The sequence below is a fragment of the Oncorhynchus tshawytscha genome, linkage group LG26, assembly GCF_018296145.1.
Source record: "Oncorhynchus tshawytscha isolate Ot180627B linkage group LG26, Otsh_v2.0, whole genome shotgun sequence".
NCBI classification, from domain to species: Eukaryota; Metazoa; Chordata; class Actinopteri; order Salmoniformes; family Salmonidae; genus Oncorhynchus; species Oncorhynchus tshawytscha.
The window spans coordinates 52,029,212-52,038,261 of NC_056454.1; the positions used below are offsets into that span (position 1 = coordinate 52,029,212).

At 50.7% G+C, this 9,050-nt stretch overlaps 1 protein-coding gene across 3 annotated transcripts in view; it reads right to left on the bottom strand.

Annotated features, from left to right (window-relative positions):
- LOC121841035 (MAGUK p55 subfamily member 4) overlaps positions 1-408 on the bottom strand; it is a 76,631-nt gene extending 76,223 nt beyond the window's left edge. For 2 of the 3 annotated variants that reach the window (XM_042306965.1, XM_042306964.1), the window contains exon 1: positions 197-408. The gene's annotated coding sequence lies outside the window, so the exon portion shown is untranslated. The remainder of the gene's footprint in view (positions 1-196) is intronic. The other variant, XM_042306963.1, reaches the window with a different exon arrangement.
- Positions 409-9,050: the final 8,642 nt, after the last annotated feature.

Sequence of the window (9,050 nt, forward strand, 5' to 3'; positions counted from 1 at the left end):
CTACAATTTAATATGACCCGAGGAAGACTAGAGTAGAACAAAACGACTAGAGTGGATTGTATATATGTGATCAGTGGTATGACTGATTGTGATAGCTACGTTTATCCAACTAGTTGACTCTCTCTGATACAGACAAGCCATCACTGACAACAAACTTAACAATCAATGTTCACAAAAGTAACAAATGAAATCTTACCTTCTCAGACACTTCCTTAATCCTTCACCCCTGACCTCGTGAAACAGGTCTCTCCAGTGACGATCACCTTATATTTTAGGTCATGTTTCAGAACAATGTCCCGGGGACAACATGTCTGTGATTTTACAACAAAGCGCTCCTGGGGAAGGCAGACTGTAATCCCTCTCTATCCCAGTTAATCTCAGAGCCAGCAGCAGAGCGTATGAACAGAGCTATCTCTTTATCTCCCCCCTCTTTCCCTCTCTCCTCTCCTCCCCCTCTCTCCTCTCCTCCTCTCTCTGGGAGAAGAGCACTCTTCATTGGCAGTCCTAAACTGGCACACAAAGCTTCTTAACCCTTTCTGTTTTTAGCCAGAGGGCCAGCGGGCATTAAGGACTGGCAGGAACAAGTCTTTCTGTTTTTAGCCAGAGGGCCAGCGGGCATTAAGGACTGGCAGGAACAAGTCTTTCTGTTTTTAGCCAGAGGGCCAGCGGGCATTAAGGACTGGCAGGAACAAGTCTTTCTGTTTTTAGCCAGAGGGCCAGCGGGCATTAGGGACTGGCAGGAACAAGTGAAATGGCACAGTCTCATTGAAGATCTTGATCACTTTTCTAGCCTCTCTGTACTAAAACCTAATTATGACAAGTGCACCATGTTATGTATTGGATCGTTAAAAGACAGTGTGTTTACACTACCTTGTAGTTTACCAATAAAATGGGCGGATGGTGAAGTAGATGGGGCGCCAGGGTAGCCTAGTTGTTAGAGCTTTGGACTCGCAACAGGAAAGGTTGCAAGTTCAAACCCCCGAGCTGACAAGGTACAAATCTGTCGTTCTGCCCCTGAACAGGCAGTTAACCCACTGTTCCTAGGCCGTCATTGAAAATAAGAATTTGTTCTTAACTGACTTGCCTAGTTAAATAAAGGTAAAAAAATATTTTTTTAAAGACATACTTGGTATTCACATCTCAAAAAATATAAATGAATTTACCACAATTCATTTCAATAGAGAGTTAGCAAAAATAGATAAGATTCTGCACCATAGAGAGGAAAATACTTGTCTATTTATGGAAAAATCACATTGACTAACTTTGGTCCTGTGACAGTTTACTGACTTACTAATGGCACTGCCTAGTCCAGATGACTCATTTTTTAAATTATATGAGCAAAACATATTTCATTTTATTTAGAATGCAAAGCCAGACAAAATTAAACGTGCCTATTTATAAAATGAATATGAGTTTGGGGGGGGATAACATGATGAAATACTACAGCCTTAAACCTCTCACTAAAAGCTTCACTCATATATAAATTATACTTAAACCCCAAATGGTTCTCCAGTAGATTATTATGGAAGGCTCATCCTTTGATCAAAAAATGCCTTTTCCCTCCTTTATACAGATTAAAGCCCTTTTCTTAAACAATTACTTATCCTCCAGAAAAGACGAAAAGAAGAAATATTACGACGAATGTTTAACGCAAATATACTGATTAAACAAAACAACATTATTTATTATGGTTAAACCCAATATACTGATTAAACAAAACAACATTATTTATGGATTTTTTATATATTTTTTATATGTATGAATAATGATATTATGAATGAAAATTGAGTTTAGGTGTAATGGATTTTAATGGAGGAGTCATGTCACAAATGCAGCTATCGAAAATATCTGGGAATATCTGCTCAATCAACTGGTTGCAGTATTACAGGGAAGGTAGGGAACTTGTTTGTCTGTCATATATTAAAGATACTAATTGGCTGAAAGGAACTGCGATTAAATAGAAAAATATACCAGTTTCATTTGAGGACCAACATGTCCTACAATGTGATTTTCTGGATTTTTTTTCATTTTGTCTGTCATAGCTGAAGTGTACCTATGATGAAAATTACAGGCCTCTCATCTTTTTAAGTGGGAGAACTTGCACAATTGGTGGCTGACTAAATACTTTTTTGCCCCACTGTATGTAACATGTACGTGTAACAAAAAAGCTGTAAAAATATATATATTTGTTGCACTACTTTTTACCCCATCGGGTCCTGGTCAAAAGTAGTGCACTATATAGGGAATAGGGTGCCATTTGGGACCTAGGCAGAAAGTAATCCACAGATCAAGCTCTACAGTACCAGGTCCAGTTGGTCACCAGAGCTTCTTTAATCAGGAAAACAGTTTTCAGTTGTGCTAACATGATTGCAAACATTTTCCACCGCAGTTCCTGGGAAGGTTATTAAAAACAATTACAACAACAATACAGACAAACAATGAGCAGTGACCTCACCTGCAGAGAAACAAAGGACACGTAGCACGCAGACAGACACGTAGCACGCAGACAGACACGTAGCACGCAGACAGACACGTAGCACGCAGACAGACACGTAGCACGCAGACAGACACGTAGCACGCAGACAGACACGTAGCACGCAGACAGACACGTAGCACGCAGACAGACACGTAGCACGCAGACAGACACGTAGCACGCAGACAGACACGTAGCACGCAGACAGACACGTAGCACGCAGACAGACACGTAGCACGCAGACAGACACGTAGCACGCAGACAGACACGTAGCACGCACAGACACGTAGCACGCAGACAGACACGTAGCACGCAGACAGACACGTAGCACGCAGACAGACACGTAGCACGCAGACAGACACGTAGCACGCAGACAGACACGTAGCACGCAGACAGACACGTAGCACGCAGACAGACACGTAGCACGCAGACAGACACGTAGCACGCAGACAGACACGTAGCACGCAGACAGACACGTAGCACGCAGACAGACACGTAGCACGCAGACAGACACGTAGCACGCAGACAGACACGTAGCACGCAGACAGACACGTAGCACGCAGACAGACACGTAGCACGCAGACAGACACGTAGCACGCAGACAGACACGTAGCACGCAGACAGACACGTAGCACGCAGACAGACACGTAGCACGCAGACAGACACGTAGCACGCAGACAGACACGTAGCACGCAGACAGACACGTAGCACGCAGACAGACACGTAGCACGCAGACAGACACGTAGCACGCAGACAGACACGTAGCACGCAGACAGACACGTAGCACGCAGACAGACACGTAGCACGCAGACAGACACGTAGCACGCAGACAGACACGTAGCACGCAGACAGACACGTAGCACGCAGACAGACACGTAGCACAGACACGACACGTAGCACGCACGACAGACACGTAGCACGCAGACAGACACGTAGCACGCAGACAGACACGTAGCACGCAGACAGACACGTAGCACGCAGACAGACACGTAGCACGCAGACAGACACGTAGCACGCAGACAGACACGTAGCACGCAGACAGACACGTAGCACGCAGACAGACACGTAGCACGCAGACAGACACGTAGCACGCAGACAGACACGTAGCGCGCAGACAGACACGTAGCACGCAGACAGACACGTAGCACGCAGACAGACACGTAGCACGCAGACAGACACGTAGCACGCAGACAGACACGTAGCACGCAGACAGACACGTAGCACGCAGACAGACACGTAGCACGCAGACAGACACGTAGCACGCAGACAGACACGTAGCACGCAGACAGACACGTAGCACGCAGACAGACACGTAGCACGCAGACAGACACGTAGCACGCAGACAGACACGTAGCACGCAGACAGACACGTAGCACGCAGACAGACAGTAGCACGCAGACAGACACGTAGCACGCAGACAGACACGTAGCACGCAGACAGACACGTAGCACGCAGACAGACACGTAGCACGCAGACAGACACGTAGCACGCAGACAGACACGTAGCACGCAGACAGACACGTAGCACGCAGACAGACACGTAGCACGCAGACAGACACGTAGCACGCAGACAGACACGTAGCACGCAGACAGACACGTAGCACGCAGACAGACACGTAGCACGCAGACAGACACGTAGCACGCAGACAGACACGTAGCACGCAGACAGACACGTAGCACGCAGACAGACACGTAGCACGCAGACAGACACGTAGCACGCAGACAGACACGTAGCACGCAGACAGACACGTAGCACGCAGACAGACACGTAGCACGCAGACAGACACGTAGCACGCAGACAGACACGTAGCACGCAGACAGACACGTAGCACGCAGACAGACACGTACCCCCACTACCCTGACCTGTAGCACCCCCCCACTACCCTGACCTGTAGTACCCCCATTACCCTGACCTGTAGTACCCCCCACTACCCTGACCTGTAGTACCCCCCCACTACCCTGACCTGTAGTACCCCCCACTACCCTGACCTGTAGTACCCCCACTACCCTGACCTGTAGTACCCCCACTACCCTGACCTGTAGTATCCCCCCACTACCCCTGGCCTGTACTCCCCCCACTACCCTGGCCTGTAGTATCCCCCCACTACCCTGACCTGTAGTATCCCCCCCCACTACCCTGACCTGTAGTATCCCCCCACTACCCTGACCTGTAGTATCCCCCCACTACCCTGACCTGTAGTATCCCCCCCACTACCCTGACCTGTAGTACCCCCCACTACCCTGACCTGTAGTATCCCCCCCACAGACCTGTAGTAGCCCCCCACAGACCTGTAGTACCCCCCACTACCCTGACCTGTAGTACCCCCCACTACCCTGACCTGTAGTATCCCCCCCCACTACCCTGACCTGTAGTATCCCCCCACTACCCTGACCTGTAGTATCCCCCCCACTACCCTGGCCTGTAGTATCCCCCCACTACCCTGGCCTGTAGTATCCCCCCACTACCCTGGCCTGTACCCCCCACTACCCTGGCCTGTAGTATCCCCCCACTACCCTGACCTGTAGTATCTCCCCACTACCCTGACCTGTAGTATCCCCCCACTACCCTGACCTGTAGTATCCCCCACTACCCTGACCTGTAGTATCCCCCCCCACTACCCTGACCTGTAGTATCCCCCCCCACTACCCTGACCTGTAGTATCCCCCCCACTACCCTGACCTGTAGTATCCCCCCACTACCCTGACCTGTAGTATCCCCCCACTACCCCTGACCTGTAGTACCCCCCACTACCCTGACCTGTAGTATCCCCCCACAGACCTGTACCCTGACCTGTAGTACCCCCCACTACCCTGACCTGTAGTACCCCCCACTACCCTGACCTGTAGTATCCCCCCACTACCCTGACCTGTAGTATCCCCCCACTACCCTGACCTGTAGTACCCCCCCACTACCCTGACCTGTAGTATCCCCCCACTACCCTGACCTGTAGTATCCCCCCCCACTACCCTGACCTGTAGTATCCCCCCCCCCTGACCTGTAGTATCCCCCCTACCCTGACCTGTAGTATCCCCCACTACCCTGACCTGTAGTATCCCCCCACTACCCTGACCTGTAGTATCCCCCCACTACCCTGACCTGTAGTACCCCCCACTACCCTGACCTGTAGTACCCCCCCCATTACCCTGACCTGTAGTACCCCCCCACTACCCTGACCTGTAGTACCCCCCCACTACCCTGACCTGTAGTACCCCCCCATTACCCTGACCTGTAGTACCCCCCCACTACCCTGACCTGTAGTACCCCCCCCCACTACCCTGACCTGTAGTACCCCCCCCACTACCCTGACCTGTAGTACCCCCCCCCACTACCCTGACCTGTAGTACCCCCCACTACCCTGACCTGTAGTACCCCCACTACCCTGACCTGTAGTATCCCCCCACTACCCTGACCTGTAGTATCCCCCCACTACCCTGACCTGTAGTATCCCCCCACTACCCTGACCTGTTGTATCCCCCCACTACCCTGACCTGTAGTATCCCCCCACTACCCTGACCTGTAGTACCCCCCACTACCCTGACCTGTAGTACCCCCCACTACCCTGACCTGTAGTACCCCCCCACTACCCTGACCTGTAGTATCCCCCACTACCCTGACCTGTAGTATCCCCCCCCACTACCCTGACCTGTAGTATCCCCCCCACTACCCTGACCTGTAGTATCCCCCACTACCCTGACCTGTAGTATCCCCCACTACCCTGACCTGTAGTATCCCCCCCACTACCCTGACCTGTAGTATCCCCCCACTACCCTGACCTGTAGTATCCCCCCACTACCCTGACCTGTAGTATCCCCCCACTACCCTGACCTGTAGTACCCCCCACTACCCTGACCTGTAGTATCCCCCCCACTACCCTGGCCTGTAGTATCCCCCCCCCACTACCCTGGCCTGTAGTATCCCCCCCCACTACCCTGGCCTGTAGTATCCCCCCACTACCCTGGCCTGTAGTATCCCCCCCACTACCCTGGCCTGTAGTATCCCCCCCCACTACCCTGGCCTGTAGTATCCCCCCCCACTACCCTGGCCTGTAGTATCCCCCCACTACCCTGGCCTGTAGTCTCCCCCACTACCCTGGCCTGTAGTATCTCCCCCCACTACCCTGACCTGTAGTATCCCCCCCCACTACCCTGACCTGTAGTATCCCCCCCCACTACCCTGACCTGTAGTATCCCCCCCACTACCCTGACCTGTAGTATCCCCCCCACTACCCTGACCTGTAGTATCCCCCCACTACCCTGACCTGTAGTACCCCCCACTACCCTGACCTGTAGTATCCCCCCACAGACCTGTACTACCCCCCACAGACCTGTAGTATCCCCCCACTACCCTGACCTGTAGTACCCCCCACTACCCTGACCTGTAGTATCCCCCCCCCCACTACCCTGGCCTGTAGTATTCCCCCCCCCACTACCCTGGCCTGTAGTATCTCCCCACTACCCTGGCCTGTAGTATCTCCCCCACTACCCTGACCTGTAGTATCCCCCCACTACCCTGACCTGTAGTATCCCCCCCCACTACCCTGACCTGTAGTATCCCCCCACTACCCTGACCTGTAGTATCCCCCCCACTACCCTGACCTGTAGTATCCCCCCCCACTACCCTGACCTGTAGTATCCCCCCACTACCCTGACCTGTAGTATCCCCCCCACTACCCTGACCTGTAGTATCCCCCACTACCCTGACCTGTAGTATCCCCCCCCACAGACCTGTAGTAGCCCCCCACAGACCTGTAGTACCCCCACTACCCTGACCTGTAGTACCCCCCACTACCCTGACCTGTAGTATCCCCCCACTACCCTGACCTGTAGTACCCCCCACTACCCTGACCTGTAGTATCCCCCCACTACCCTGACCTGTAGTATCCCCCCCACTACCCTGACCTATAGTATCCCCCTACCCTGACCTGTAGTATTCCCCCTACCCTGACCTGTAGTATCCCCCCACTACCCTGACCTGTAGTATCCCCCCACTACCCTGACCTGTAGTATCCCCCACTACCCTGACCTGTAGTATCCCCCCACTACCCTGACCTATAGTATCCCCCCACTACCCTGACCTGTAGTATCCCCCACTACCCTGACCTGTAGTATCCCCCACTACCCTGACCTGTAGTATCCCCCCACTACCCTGACCTGTAGTATCCAATAACTATTTGTTCACATGGAAATTAAGTAATAAAACAATTTCTAGTCTCAGCCATTTATTTTATTGTCCTTTTTAAATAGTTATCTTTTTGTTCAGAAACACATTTCATAATCAGATTTGATACATTTTAGTTAATGACATTTCATACATTTTAGTTAATGAAGTGTTAGAAACATGTCACAAAGTGTTAAAAAATGTTAGTAATTTTGTCACAATAACAAACTCACATAGATCTGCTGGAATAAACAAGTTATGACATAATGACCAGGTATGCCATAATGACCAGGTATGCCATAGGGATGACATAGTGACCAGGTATGACATAATGACCAGGTATGCCATAATGACCATGTATGCCTATCAGGGATGACATAGTGACCAGGTATGCCATAATGACCAGGTATGACATAGTCACCAGGTAAGCCTATCAGGGATGACATAGTCACCAGGTAAGCCTATCAGAGATGACATAGTCACCAAGTAAGCCTATTAGGGATGTCATAGTCACCAGGTAAGCCAATTAGGGATGACATAATGACCAGGTATGCCTATCAGGTATGACATAATGACCAGGTATGCCTATCAGGATGACATAGTCACCAGGTAAGCCTATCAGGGATGACATAGTGTCCAGGTATGCCTATCAGGGATGACATAGTCACCAGGTATGCCTATCAGGATGACATAGTCACCAGGTATGCCTATCAGGGATGACATAGTCACCAGGTAAGCCTATCAGGGATGACATAATGACCAGGTATGCCTATCAGGTATGACATAATGACCAGGTATGCCTATCAGGGATGACATAATGACCAGGTATGCCTATCAGGGATGACATAATGACCAGGTATGCCTATCAGGGATGACATAGTGTCCAGGTATGCCTATCAGGGATGACATAGTGACCAGGTATGCCTATCAGGGATGGCATAATGACCAGGTATCCCTATCAGGGATTACATAGTGACCAGGTATGACATAATGACCAGGTATGCCTATCAGGGATGACATAGTGACCAGGTATGCCTATCAGGGATAACATAGTGACCAGGTATGACAATGACCAGGTATGCCTATCAGGGATGACATAGTGACCAGGTATGACTTGGTCACCAGGTAAGCCTATCAGGGATGACATGGTCACCAGGTAAGCCTATCAGGGATGACATAGTCACCAGGTAAGCCTATCAGGGATGACATAGTCACCAGGTAAGCCTATCAGGGATGACATAGTCACCAGGTAAGCCTATCAGAGATGACATAGTCACCAAGTAAGCCTATTAGGGATGTCATAGTCACCAGGTAAGCCAATTAGGGATGACATTGTCACAGGTAATGCCCAGGGATGACATAGTGACCAGGTATGACAATGACCAGGTATGACATAATGACCAGGTTTCCTAAACAGGGA